This window comes from Ambystoma mexicanum, chromosome 2q (genome assembly GCF_040938575.1).
Source record: "Ambystoma mexicanum isolate Mex_15411 chromosome 2q, UKY_AmexF1_1, whole genome shotgun sequence".
NCBI lineage: Eukaryota > Metazoa > Chordata > Amphibia > Caudata > Ambystomatidae > Ambystoma > Ambystoma mexicanum.
Genome location: NC_090924.1, coordinates 602,561,301 through 602,576,941, shown reverse-complemented (window position 1 = coordinate 602,576,941; position 15,641 = coordinate 602,561,301).

Sequence of the window (15,641 nt, the reverse complement as noted above, 5' to 3'; positions counted from 1 at the left end):
GCATGTCAGTACAAGTTGCATGGGATTAAACTATTGCACATGTGGCAGCACAATCCGGTTCAACTTTCAAAGATGTTCCCTCTGTGAGCCCCTACTGTTGGAGGAAATGTGGAGCAAAAGCCTCTTACTGGCATATGTGGTGGTCTTGTTGTAAAGCCCAAAGTCATTGGTAGGAAGATATGAGCTGCCCCAGGGGGCTGGAGGGCATCCAAAGGGTGCTGGACCCAATGCTGGTCTTATTTGAACTGGAAAAGCGAAGGGGCAGTTGTGTGCCACTCACGCATATTGCACATTTTTTGTTACTGGCAGCCAGGAGCCAGGGTTTGACGATAAAATGGAAAAAATAACCCTTGCCGAATTAAAGAGGCTGGGTACTTAAAGCAGGGGACCTATTTGACATGGAGAACAGCTCTGCTGAATGGGTCACAGCTTTTGAGGGAAAAGGAATGGACACCTATTTAAGAACAATACCGCTGAAAGAACGCAATGGCTGCTCTGGCTGATCGGTGAAGTCAATGGAGAAGCGATGACTGCTGAGGGATGTTACTTAGGAGTATTTGTAGATATGGGTCCGGATGCTGAGGAAACAGTAGAAGACACCACAATGTACCTATTAGGTGTACACAAGACACGTGTTGTTTAGTCGCTGGGGCTGGCCATGAACATTCCCACATCTAGGTGAGAGAGGGAATGGGAGTGGGGAGGGGAGAGCTCATATGTTTGTATTTGGCTGTGATACAAAAAATATCATGGTCAATTGTTCTTAAATTGTTATATCAAAATTAAAGGTAAACACATTTTTAGGAACAAGAGTTGTTTTTACCTACAATTTATAGATGTTTTTAAATGTAAACACATGCAATGCAGCGTATTTATTTTTTTAAAGATACCTTAACTTTGCGCTTCTATTTAATTTGCAAGAAGGGAATCAAAAAGATATTTTAGGGCTTTGAAATGAATATGTCTGAATTGCAGTTCTGATTATAAATCGCAAAAACTAAATATAAGCTGCATCTGGCCAGGGAATACTCTCTCTAACACTTCATGCGGCAGTGCTGGAGGTCTCTGCAGCATCCCTTTATTACAAAAGCACTTCTTTGTGAAGATAAATAAAACCTAAAACTGTTTTCCGAAAGCAAACTGATGCAGAAAAACTGTGCTGCTTCTTTCAAGTGTGAGGCCGATGTATAAGGAGAATACTAAAGGTAATCCTGATGCTCGGCACGCCGGCTACACTGTATGGTACAAACCTGCCTTCGAAGTAGCCTGGGAAGCCAGCGCCCCCTTTCCTTCCCAGCTCCCCCTTCACCTTAGCACCCATGTAGCTTGCTACATGGGTGCTAATGGTATCTTTTTTTTCTGTAAATAAAAAAAAGAAACTCACCTTGGCTGCGTGGCCCGGTGCCGCCTAGTGCTGCTTTCCCTGAAGTCCTTTTTCATGTTTGAAAATTGACTTCCAGGCCTTAGGCCAAGGTCACTAGACTATTCACACCATTCTTAATACCCTTTTCATATTTTGACAAATTGTTCCCAAAATGCCCAGTCTGTGGGGGCCCTTTACAATTCCTTGGTTTAAAAAAAAATGTATCTAAATTTATACAGCAAGTCAAAAGTTAGCCTCTCTGCTGTTAAGCACCAATACTGATATAAAGGTTTGGAGTCAAACTGCTCTCTACTGACTATTTTAAAAACTCCTGGATGGATTTACCCCAAACACGTCAAGGAAATCAAGTCATCGCTTTTTGCCCAAATTGTTTCACATTTGGTCCAAATCTGGCAAACGGATTTCACACTGTACCAAAGATTGCACTTTTTCTCTATGGGGAAATGGATGCGAGTAGGTTAAAAACAGTGTTTCTATGTTTTCTTTATAACATTTTCATTTTCTAATGAATCATTCCCAAAATGTCCAGTTTAGTGGGGCTCTTGACAAACTGTTTGGAAAATGTCATCCAAATCCATCCAGCAAGTCAAACTTATTAGCCTCGCTCAGCATTTCTGCTGTAAAAACCAAGACCGATATAAACAGTGGTCGAAGTGAGAGGAAGCGGTCGGGAGCGGTGCTCCTCTACTTTTTTAAATTACCTTTTGCAGCTCCTATACTTTTATTTAAAAAAGAAACCGCTCCGGGATGGTTACGTATTAAAATAAAAGTGTAGGAAAAAGTAGAAACTTGCCCTTTCAGTGCACTGAACGTTCCCTTAAACAGCAGGTGCAAGTGTTTGGGGGTGTGCATTGTGTGTGGGAGTGGACGTGATAATGGGGTTTGCGGGGAGTGGGTGCAGGCCAGTAGGGGCCATAGCTCCACTACTTCTTTTTGTACACTTTGACCACTGGATATAAATGTTTTAAGGAGCAGCAGGCACCCCCTTCTTTGTAAAATATTTGAATAACTACTGGATGGCTCTACCCCAATCCAGTCCAGAAATGTAAGTGAGCGCTTTGTGCCCAAGTTTTCTTATTTGGTCCAAATCTGCCCAGCAGTTTTCACGCTACAGCTGTTAAAGAACTGCACTTTTTCTCTATGGGAAAATGAATGGACTGAAAACTGAAACTGTGATGTTTTGTTTTCGTAATAACTTTTTCATTTTATAACATATTCCCACCATTTGCAGTTTGGGGCCCTTCACAAATGTTTCGTTAGTACAATTTTGTTTGCAGAATTTCAGCCAAATCCGTCATACGAGTCAAAAGTGAGTAGCAGGGGGGCGTGGCCAACTGCGCAATGCAGTAGACATGTGCCTCTGGAACTCCCGCTGCCGCGGCTTAACATCCTGTTATAAACGACTACTTAAGGACATCTGGTGACCCCCAAAATACGCTCTCAGGTGCGTGATACCCCAGGGCACATCTGGGGCGAATTCCAGCCTGAAATGTGCCAGGGTTGCAGAAGTGGGAATCGGGGAAGGAGATGCCGGTGCGGCCCAACGATGAACCAGGATGGCCGCCGGAGCGCTGGGCGTGCTTTGAGCGGGGACCGGACCATCCACACACCCTGCGGTGGTTGCCAGCCTGAGCCGGGGACGGAGCTCTGGAGAACTGGCGGGGGCTGGGAGTGGAGGCGAGGCCCCGTGGGACCCCGACCAGAGGAATCGGTGTGCTGGACTCTGAGCTGCCCCGCCCGGACGAGGAGAGACTGGCGCGGCCAGTTGGTCACTGCGGCAAAGGCCCATACACAGTGGCGAGTGCCCGGCAATGGACATGGGTAAAGACAAAACTAGATGGCCCACCATGCAAAACAGAATCGAACAGTACACGATTCCTCCATCGTAACCCCCCGATTCCCAACCGTTGCTGTCGGTAGAGGAGGACTCGGCACCCGGACTCTCGTTGAGGGATGTCATGGCGGCTATATCAGACTCCCGCACATCGATGGAGCAGAAGATGGACGGAATCAGCCTGGATGTGTCCCTCCTCCGACATGACTTGCAGAAAATGTCAGCACGAACGGGTGAGGCGGAACAGCATATTTCCAACATGGAGGATGGGTTGCACGCGGTGCAACAACCGCTTCAAGGAGTCTCCGCCAAACTCAAAACTCTGGAAGCCAAAGTCGAAGAAGGGGAGGGCAGGTCCAAGCGCAACAACATTCGAATTCTAGGTATTCCCGAGAAGGCAGAAGGCCCCTGTATGGAGCTCTTCTTGGAGCAGTGGCTGATGGACCTGTTCGACCAGCAATCCTTTTCCAAATTCTTTTCTATAGACAGAGCACACCGAATGCCCACTGGTAGACCAGTGCCTGGTGCTCCCCGTGAACGGTGATAGCAAGACTATTGAACTATCGGGATTGAGACACGCTGTTGCACCTTGCACGAACCAAAGGCACGATCACCTTTAACGGCTGCAAGATAGCCTTCTTCCCAGACTACACGCGGGAGGTCCAGAAGGCAAGGCAATTCTTTGAAAAACTTAAAAGACAGTTGGAAGCGATGGGAGTCAAATACGGCCTGCTCTTCCCGGCTCAGCTGAGAATCTATCACAAGGGCACAACGGTCCACTTCAACGACCCAAAGGAGGCCTGGCTATGGGCAGAGTAGCATATCGAGGGAGACTGGTCGGCACCTCGAACCAACAGGGACAGAAATCCCAGACCACCTGCGGGCCACCCTCCGGAGCTGGACCAGCCACCCTCACCGAACCAACCGGCGGAGGCTGGGGACTGACTCTGGCGGGCCCCCCGCGGGGGGGTCTGATCCCACAAGCAGGTGTAAGACCGAATTGATACTACTGACTATGCTGGGTGCCACGAAACAGTTGTAAGTCGTTTACGTCATTAATACTGTGGCTAGCGGTGGCGTACCTCCATCGCACCTGGGAGAAGGCTACGGGGGCCCCCCCAACTTCTTTAGTTTTAACCTGAACAAGGGTTCGCAAGGTTGACACCCTACCTTTTTTGAGTGTCAGTGATTTTGGGGCTACATGTACTTTGTTTTGGGGTGGAGTATGGGGAGGGGAGGGAAGGTTATAGGGAGTTTTTTGTTACCCTGGGATCAACGCGTCACTGCAAACTCCAAGGTTTGTTGAGGTTCATGGTAAGATGAGGCTACAGATGGTCCAGACAGTATAATATTCTTTACTCCGGGCGAGCACCGCAATACATCACCATTAACGGGGATACCCTCCTCGTGAAACACCCGCCCAACCCTTTATCCCGATTCTTGGATTGCATCCATACAACCCCATTCGATTCCGACTGAACGCCCCAAGTCATTTAAGGTGCTCACCTGGAATGTAAATGGGATGGGCTCTGCGATCAAAAGGCGCTTGATTAAGCAACTACTCAGTAGACACTGCCCCGACGTGGCCCTGCTATCTGAAACACGCCTAGCGGGATCAAACTGTGCTTATTTCCGACGCACAAACTACAGGGCTGCCTTCCATGCAGGATACACAATGGGATCCAGGGGTACTCTCATTCTTATACACAAGCGCCTTCCTTTTGCCATTCAAAGCCTGGAACAGGACCTTAGGGGCCGTTATGTGCTGATCCTGGGATCCTGGGAACGCTTTGGAATGAGAGGGTCGCTTTTGCTTCAGTGTACTCCCCACCCGGACTGGGGCAGGAACTGCTGGAGGATTTGACTGCCCTCATAGGTAAACACCAACCAAGGCTGTTTCTGGGGGGAGATTTTAATGATGTCATGTGCAATACCACTGACCGTACACATCTAAGACAACGCAACCCGGACACCCCTACGAAGCTGTTTAACTTTGCATCTGCCTTGGGTTTGGGTGATGTATGGCGAGAGTTACACCCGGACCCCAAGGGGTACTCCTTCCACTCTGGAGCCCACGGCTCCCTCTCCAGGATTGATTATCTCTTTGTCCCACACACAGATCTCTACAGAGCACGGGCGGCCGACTTCCTTCCCCGGGGCATCTCAGACCACTCACCCCTACTTGTGGAAATTCGCACACAGGGTCCCCCCCCCCTAGAACATGGAGATTAAACAATTACTACCTGGGTTTCCCCCGAGCTAGTTGACCACCTTACGGAAGTCTCCACCGAGTACTTCGAATTTAATGAAAACGGAGAACAGGACCCGGTGGTCGTCTGGGAGGCCTATAAGACAGTCTTACGGGACGCTTTAATCTCCTGGGTGGCGAACAGGAGGCGGGAGAGACTCCAAGACATAGCAAAAGCGGAGGGCGAACTGACCCAACGCGAGAACAAACACATCCTTGACCCATCCCCACAGACCCAGCTCTCCCTTAAACGAGCCACTGAGCGGCTCTGAAACCTCTTATTGGACAATGCTAAACAAGCCCATTGGGACTCTAGAGCCAGAATCTATGAACATGGGGACAAAGCCGGCAGACTGCTAGCTTGGCTGGAGAAAAGGGATGAGGGACAACGCTGCGTTCGTGAGATTGTCACCTCACGGGGTGAAAGGTGCACATCGGATGCAGAGATAGCCGAGGCCTTTGCCCAATTCTATGAAACACTCTATCGGGCTCCGACCCCGCGGCTGGACCCAACCCTCCTTAATAACATACTATTCCCAACTCTCTCAGTACAGCAAAGGGAGAGTCTGGACTCTGCCCTCTCGGAGACCGAGGTGGCCGAAGCACTAGCCCAACTGCAGACTGGGAAAACACCGGGCCTGAATGGGTTCCCAGTTGAAACCTGGCGGAAGCTGTGGGGAGCCAACATTACATCTTCCCTCCATAAAATGTTCTTGACTGCCCGGGAACAGGGCACCCTCCTGCAGGACCTCTGTAAGGCCACCATTGTGGTCATCCCTAAATTTGATGAGCCTCAGGAGCAGTGTGCCAATCTCACTAATCAATGGCGAGTTTAAGGTCCTCGCCAAACTCCTAGCCAACAGGTTACAACCGGTAGCTGATGCCCTAATACACCTGGGTCAATATGGCTTTATGCCACACAAATCGACCCATATGAATCTGTGTCGACTTCACTTGGCACTAGAGAGGGCTCCCACCATTAACAACCCGCTTGCTCTTCTAGCGATCGACTTTGAGAAGGCCTTTGATTCGGTCCGATGGGATGGCCTCTGGGAGATCATGGAACGCATGGGCTTCGGGGAGGGGTTCCTGGGATGGGTGAAACTGCTGTACACAAATATCCGGGCAGAGGTCAAGGTGAATGGGTGGACCTCTCGCTCTTTCTGATTGGGCAGGGGTACACGGCAGGGGTGACCCTTTTCCCCCCTTCTCTTCGCTCTTGCGATAGAGCCGTTGGCCATATGGCTTCGCCAGAGCACATCCTGGATGGGGTTCAGATGGCCAGAGGAACACGAAGACCGGATATCCCTGTACGCGGACGACCTCCTGATATACCTGGGAGAGCCTGTCTGAACCTGCCCCATAGTGACCTGGATGCTTGTCCAATACGGGGAATTTAGCGGTCTAAAGATCAATTGGAAGAAATCCGTTTTCTTCCCGGTGAAAGGAGGGGGTCAGCCCGACCCATCTGACTGTCCATACCACATAGAACAGTTTGGCTTCCGATACCTTGGGATCTGGATAACAACAGATTTTACCAGTGCACAATCTTAAACCGATCATGGACCGATTCTCCAATGATGTACAACGTTGGAAGCTCATCCCCCTGACCCTCATGGGTAGAGCCGCCCTTTTTAAAATGTTAGCTCGCCCGCAAATCCTTTATGTCCTTCAAAACGCCCCGTTGCAGATCCTGGGGGCTAAATTTGGCCGGGTGGAAACCTTTCTTAGGGAGCTCCTATGGGGCGGAGGACAAACACGTATAGCCCTGGCCACACTTCAGAGGTCGGTCTGGGAGGGTGGGATCAGAGAGCCCCGCCTTCAGACCTACTATTGGGCCTCCCAACTGGTGGTGGTCAATGACCTACTGCACGGAGACCGGGAACTACTCCATATCAAAGCCGAGATGGGAACTATGCACCGATCCATTGCAGCTATTGTACCAAACCCCCCCAGATCCTCCCCACTAACAATGAAGGCACAGATTATTACCACCTGGAGGAACGTACACAAGTTTGTGGGGTGGGGGAACAAAATATCAGCGGTGCAACCCCTATGGCGAAACGCCAGTCTGAAGGAAATTGCGGAACTCAAGCCTTGGCCTGCTGGGTGAGGGCTGGGATCCAGAAGGTGGGGGATGTCTTGAAAGATGGGAATCTTGCCCCGTTTGCGGACCCACAACGCAGGTTCCAGCTCCCAGGCACTGAGAGATACCATCATATGCAAATGTCCCACGTCCTGAGAGTCCACATATCGACAGAAGACAATATCCCGGAATGCTCACCTATTGAACGCAACATTTTGCCTGAATATATCCCCTGCAAATGCACATCCATTCTCTATAATGCCATCACTTCCTTCGCGACTCCGGAGCTGACCAGTCTAAAGAACAAGTGGGAAACAGATGTAGGGGAGATCGACCCTGAGGACTGGATCCGGGTACTAATGCACCCACGGGAAGCCGCCATCTCCTCGAGATTCAGACTGGTGAAACTTAAAATACTGCATAGAGTGTACTATCCTAGAACTGCACTGTTTGGGTGGGGGAAAGCAACGAACCCGAACTGTCTCAGATGTGGGGATGAGGAGGGGACCTTCTTTCACATTCTGTGGTCCTGTCCCCGCATCCAAACTTTCTGGGAGGCATGTTGTCGGGAACTGGCCCAGATACTCTCCAAAACAATAGAAATGGACCCGAAGGTCCTAATCCTGGGAGCACCGGGGGAGCACGAATTGAATAAATGGGAAGAACTGCTATTGCATACAGCGGCCGCCCTAATCAAGCGCAAAATTGCACAAAAATGGGGAGCCCCGGACTCTCCGACACTGGAACAATGGGCATTGGACATGGACACATGTGCTACAATCGAAAGAAGGATCTATAACGCAAGAGGCTGTCCCAACAAAGCCTCTAAAATATGGACGGATGGGGGGAGGGAAGGCCCTGATGTATATGAACTCAGAGGATGTTACTCTGAACACTTATAAGGTGAACTGTAATCGTATTCCACGAGAATGGTGATGCAAGACATGTCGGCCCCATTGGATGTAGCTGCCTCGTCTCTCTCTTGTTCCTCCCCCTTTGGTTTTGGTTGTTTTGTTTATGTTGTAATCAAATGATAATAAAAAATGTTTCATAAAAAAGAAAAGTGAGTAGCAATTCAGTTGTTTTGGGGTTTCCTATGGAACTCAATACCCAACTTGGTTGCTGCACTGTAATTATCACAGTTCTTTAGTTATGTGCACTTGAACCTAGCTAGCATATCAGTGCCAGGTGCATACACAATGGCTTTCTAGAAATGTAGGAAAGCTTTGAAAACCTAACTAAATCCTTATTAGATTTTTGACTCAGACTCTTGCCATTGACACCTGAGCAGTTTTCTGTCGTGATGTTCTATTCTTGATTTTTTGGTGTTTGCACTGTTTTAGTTTCTGTTGCATACTGTATATGTTTTTAGAGTACAGTGCCCGGGTGCACTTGTGCCTTGTTCGCGCTATATACACACATTTGTATAAATACCCAGAACTTCTACCACCCTCATGTCTCCGTGGCATGCCACCCACTCCTTCCACTGCCCTCTACGGGCAGCCTTCGTGTACGCTTGCTCCTTCTGCCAGCCTCTTTCTGTCTCTCTGATGTGTAATTTACTTGGGATGGTGTTGCTTTGCAGCTGGCGCAGCACATGGCAGCAGTCACAAATGTTCACTTAGGGCCCGATTCATGGAATATTTGCCCGGTTCAAAGTGAATTTGCACTGCTGAAAAGTGACTTTGCACTGCTGACACAACCCCTGATTCATGGAACCATGCAAAGTGTATTTTTGCAGTGCAAAGTCCGGGCAAAGTCAGCGCATAGTCATTTTTGCAGTTCAAATGACTTTGTCCGGACTTTGCACTGCAAAAATACACTTTGCACGGTTCCAGGAATCAGGGTTTGTGTCAGGAGTGCAAAGTCACTTTTCAGCAGTGCTAATTCACTCTGAACCGGGCAGATATTCTATGAATCGGGACCATAGTGCAAGCTGACATGCAATGTTATCCCGGCTGTCCTGCAACAGAAAACATGCACAGGTTGTCACCCGTGCACAAAACCGAATGCAGGGCAAAATAAAAGACCCTGTCATGAATAGTGTGCATGTGAGTCAATCCGGTGCTTGCCCCTTTTTCTGTTGACATAACAGCCTGCATTGTGTTGCAAGCAAGTGGGAGAAAGGGGCAAGCCTGCGGCCAGCGTTTTGCCATGTGCCAGCCACATGGTCCACCACAACTGCACCCACTGTGCACTGTGCAGAGCAATTGTCGGGGCACATGCAAAGCATTTGTGAGTGATTGCCTGTCATTTCCCTAAATCCTTAGGCTTGCACCTTTTGGTTTGAGAATTGGCGCTTCTGTAGTCTGTGGATGGGTTGATGAAATAAATGGGGTCGAGCTATTGAAAAATGTGACTCAGGTGCAAGGCCATGTTAATGTTAATGTTAAAGGACATTTGTACCGCGCTCTATCACAACCGGAGTGGTCCCCTGGCGCTCTGGCGGCTCTGAAAAAAGGGAGGGAAGGTGAGTTAATGGGTGGAGGCTGGAAAAGTGCAAGAGTGCAGTGATGTGCTGTTGGCACATCCCGGTGGGATAGCCTTAGCCCGGTGGGTCCGTCGGCTGGGCCTGGGGTGTATGTGGCCGGTAGTCGTCGTGTACTGATCTGCGAGTCTATGTGTGTTTATTGTTTTGTTGTTGCAGTGTAGTAAATTTAGTGCGGTTTGTTGTGCTGGAGGTTTGTGGTTGTGTTTGGTTTGGAGTTTGAGAGGTGTATGCAGAGGGGGAAATTATTAGTGGTATTGGTTAGTTGGCATCTCTATCCTGAATTGACCATTTGGGCTCGCGTAATCTCACTCGATGGGGTGCTTGGGCACCCTGAGCCTCTGAAGGTCCATGTCCCTTTTGCATTCGAGGGCCCTTGAACATCTAGCCGCCTCCTCAGCCATGTTGATTTAAAGCATAATTATGACATTATATAACCCCGTCTTCCCCCAAATCAACCCCACCATGCTTGGACATAGCATTGCACCTACTGCAACACTATATATTCCCCATCTGCAAGGTTCAGCGTGTGTCAAACAGGCCACACTCTCCTTCGAAGAAGCCGTACACTTTATTTATTTATTTGGGCACTTGATGTCGGACCAACACACTCATTTGTCTAATTGCCTCCCAGCGCTCGGAAGCAGCTCCTTTCCACTGGAGCACTCGAGACTTCTGTAAACAAAGGAAATGATGACAGTCGCAGCCGGTGGTTTGGCTCTTTGTGCGTTCATCTTCTTAAAAGTGTGTGTAGCGTAGGTTAAGACAAACGACATAAAATGACAAATAAGTCATATGGAAACACATCCACACAGGCCAGTGCAAACCAGTCAACAGAGAAAGTACAAAAAGAAGCGTAAAATTGCGTTAGAAATCCAAATACAGTACAGCATGGGTGTTTCAGGTTGACCATCGCCAGAGGCTGGAATAATGTTGCATGTCAGCATTTTCCAGAATCCCGTTTATTGAGATGACGACACTTTTGGGGAGGCACTCTATGTAAAAGAAACACATACATGGCAAGGAGATTTGAAGAGACCCCTATAACCAAGATGACTGAGCAAACGCAACAATTCCATTTTCCAGGCACTTCAGTAATGGTACTAACTGCCATAACATGGCAACGGCTGCCAAATGGTGTTAGTGCTTGGAAATATGATCGCAGTGTCTGAAAAATGCCTATTCAATTCCTATGCAAGAACCACAACGGTTGGCTCATGAGCCATTGGTCATGTCTAAAAGAAATTCCAAGCAAGGAACAGATGCAAGAACACACATATTGCCTATAAATTAGGTAGCTGAAAGCACACCTGGTTGAGACATGTTTTACAGAAGGAGCTGCTTTACAGCTCTAATTTAGCCATTGCCATACAGAAGACTGATTAAAAATAACATTGGCATCCCCTTAAAATCACAGAGCTCTGCCAGTGATCCCACTGTTCTCCTTTTTTCAATTCTCATTCCCAAAGTTTACGCTCATGGGCAATGCTTGAAGTACCTTCTAATAGCCCAAACTAATATAAATCCAGAGGTCATGCAAAAGAAACTTCACTTTAAATTGTACGTTTTTGGGGCACTGCGAAATTAACATACTCACAGCTGACACCTTCTATATGTTTAACAAACGTGTGCAAAGATGTACCCGAGACAAGTTATTTGAGACACAAACAAAAAAATGTGAAAGAATATTTGACAAAGGTCAGAGAGTAGTCTGCAGCCACGAGATAGGCCCAGAGAGGCAGAAAATAGTCCTACCATAGTATACTACACATTTCTGCCCCATCCCGGCCTCAATGGGATGAACATTAGATGTCATAGTAGATGGTGTGCATCCACGCAGATAACACGTGTGGACTGGGCTATAACTCAAGAGATGTGAATACATGTATACATATGCTACTGTAAAATATAAAACCAGATTCGGAAAATAGAACAGGACACCAAGGAAGGAAATGCCCCTTTCACTCTTTGCCATTGTTCTTACCTTGGAGGTCATGGAGAGGTCATGCAGGGGGCTCCTCGCTTTGAAGGGCCACTTGCTGCGTCTCCTGCACCAGTAAAAATACACCCTGGATTCCTAAGGCCGAGGGTGGGAGAATTTAAGCAGCAGCTTCGCCTCGAAGCCAGACCTTCCGACGTAGTGGTCTTTCGGCGGTGGACGTTTTGGAGTGGCACTTTGGGCGCCGTCCCTATCATGCTCACCCTGTTGACCACGACCAGCAGGGTGCATGGACGTATCTGCGCTGGGGTATTACTGTTTACTTAAATATACTGTCATCCAAAGCACTAATACATGCAGTGCCTTGGGAGACAGAATATTGAAGGAAAACACTACATGCTCAGTACGTGGAGCTGTACTTTCATTGCATGCACCGTGCACAAATGGGGCTCCTGTGTTCCGCGTGCATGGCATGCGTGGACGGAGCATTCAGCATTCGTTACAGTACAGCTCCATGTACTGGGCGTGTGATGTTTTCCTAAAATATACTCTCATCAAAAGCACTGCATTTATTAGTGCTTCGGGAGGAAGGAAACAGTAATATCCGGCACGGGTGGATCCCTGCAGCCAAAAGGACGTGCCTCAAAGGGACCTGCGCCGAGAGTGCCGCACTGAAATCGCGGCGCCGAAAGGGCTGCGGCCACGAAGGGCGTGCAGGCTCCGCCATTCTGCCAGTTGCTTCATTGGGTCATCTTCTGATGCGTGATGTTTGGGGGCAGAGGAAGCCGGTCGGATGGACCATCTACTTCTTTCCAACCTGTCTGAATGCAGTTCAGAGGAAAGAGAAGACACAATGGGCCTCATTACACGGATGGCGGCAAGGATTTACTGGTACCGGTAAAATACCGGTACCGGTAAATCCTTACCGCCTTACTACGAGGTCCCTTTGCGGGTTGGGGGATTTAACACCTGCTTTTTGCAGGCATTAAAAACCAACCCGCAAAGGGACCCAGGGAGCTAATTACGTTACCGCAATTTGCGGTACCGTAATTAGCGCCTTCCCCATTCCCTTTATGCCCTATGGGGCAAAAATGGGAATGGGGAAGGGCAATGGTGGAAGGGGGAATTACCGCCCGGCCAACCTTGGAATGGGGCGGTAATTCCCCTTTCCGCCAAGGCGGTGCCAGTATTTTACCGGCATGAACCATGGCGCTAATAGCGCCATGGTTCTCCGCCATCCGTGTAATGAGGCCCAATGCCTTTCCACTACTGCATATGGTGGTCTCACAGCGCTGACATGTGCATGGTCTTCAGCCACTCTGGTGGCTCTGACAGAGAGTGGGTGGGGTTTGGTTAGTCGGCCGAGAGGGATAATGCATAGGCTGAGTAGTGTGGGCTCCCTTTGCTACTGTTACCTGACCCCTACCTAAATAATAACATAGCAGACCAATTTTGTTTGTGAAAAAAATTATAGGCGTAGGCATTTTATTTTCTTACAGAAAATACATCATAAAAACAAATATCACAATAATTTGCTTTTGGGCACATTGTGTCCAGTTAGGAGTTGCCCAGGCTTCTCCTCCCAAGTCTTTGTTACCCTTGGGCATCCGTTACTGGACACATGCCGTCTATGACTTTCTTGCACCGTGTACCGAAAGAAAGTACTTGGCGTTCCAGCTCCTGCCTGCTTCCTCCTTCTTTCGTTATCTTTGTAGGTTGGGTTAGGTGGTAAACATTTTCCTTCCCCCTTTTCCGGGCCCTAGGAGCTTGCCCGAGAGAGGTGAGCTCCTTGCCTAGTGTGTGCCTCATACCTTTTCCTGGGGATACTTATACTCCTCAGCCCCTTTGATCTTCCCTTGGGGGGCCGGCTTTCCCCCTGCCCCCTGCTGTTATCCCTCACACCTTTCCTTGGTGCCATTTCCTGTGCTTCCTGGCCATCCTGAGTTGTGGGCGCCATTCTGATGCCCCTCCCCTCGGTTTTCGCGCCGTTTCCCCCCACCCCGCGCCTACCCTCCCAGGCCCTTTATCGTGCCGTCCTTCGTACGGCCCGGGGCCTGGGGCATAGGCTGAGTAGTGTGGGCTCCCTTTGCTACTGTTACCTGATCCCTACCTAAATAATAACATAGCAGACCAATTTTGTTTGTGGAAAAATCATAGGCCGTAGGCATTTTATTTTCTTACAGAAAATACGTCATAAAAAACATATATCACATATAATTTGCTTTTGGGCACATTGTGTCCAGTTAGGAGTTGCCCAGGCTTCTCCTCCCAAGTCTTTGTTACCCTTGAGCATCCGTTCCTGGACACATGCCGCCACACGGAGTGGGTGTTGCCTCGCCCGCTCAGGTCCCCCCCAAAAGTGCCTCTATCTGCATCCCCCTTCTTCCAGCGCCCTGAAAATTTTGTCAGAGAAAACTCCCACCCCCTTGGTCGACAAGTGCACCCCGTCCTGGTGAAACATGTCTGGATTGTTTTGGGAGAGACCGTGCTTTATGAAGTGGAGCCCTGTGCTCCTACAGTATTTCTCCACTGCTTTATTTAGCTTCCTTCTTGCTGTCTCGATTGCCTGCCTCTGATGTGCCCCATACCAGACTCTTCGTGCTATTACCTCCGACATAAAAATTTCAGTTTTCCACCAACTGTGTGCTATGCTATGCAGGGACTCGCAAATGTTTCTCTGTAATTCTCCCCTATTTGTGCTGACCAAATTGTTCCCCCCGAGGTGTATAACCAGGTACTCGGGGGGGGGGGAGGTTCCCTGAAGCCGATTAAGTCCGACAACCTGTCGTGAATGTCCTCCCAGTGCATCCCCGGGAGGCCCCACCATGATGTGATTGTTTTCTTGAAGTGGAGTCCTTGCTTCACTTCCTCAATCCACCTGTCTGCCCGTGTCACGAAGGAGTGCCCCACTATCCATGCCGACTTGTAGGGGCCCGTCTCTGTGGAAATGGGGGAGATAGAGGGTTCATATCAGTTCCTTTCTTATGCACTTTTTAAAACATTGTGACCTCCACCCCCCAATCCTTTTCACACCTTTTGCTCCCAGGCCCCCTGCCCATGCAGAAGTGGCTGCTCCTATTCTGAATGAGTGTGTTCCAAATTCGGCTGGATCCCATCCTGCTTTGGCCACTGCTTGTTTCAATACCGCCTGGAACTGGTACCTGCTGAGTGCGCTGCCATCCAGCAATTGCCCTCCGACCTCCGGTCGTATATCTAGGAATTCCTGGGTGATGCATCTGGGACAGTGGTCCTTCTCTCTGATGCAGTTGATGTCTATTGCTCTCCCCTTTCCTGCCTGGTCAGTCTTGGATTTCCTTAACATTATGGACATGCCCTTGGTTCCCATACTAATATCACTTCTTGCCAGGCCATCTCCCGCTATCGCGTTATGGGCCACTAGTTCCCCTACCCCGAAGGCCCCAGAGTATGCTAACGCGAAAGCTGCCCTGAACAGTGATGTTTCATATATGCTACTACATGTACTTTGCAATACTTTTAACAGAATCACTAGTTTCCCAAAATTCAGCGGCCTCCTGCTGTCCGGTTTCTTCCCCTCTAACTTTGCCCAACCCTTCATTGCATACTTTATTCTAGGGCTGTCTGTTGGATCTGGTACACCGGCTACCTTTGTGGTGTATGCCACTGCGGCTAGGTGTTCTGCC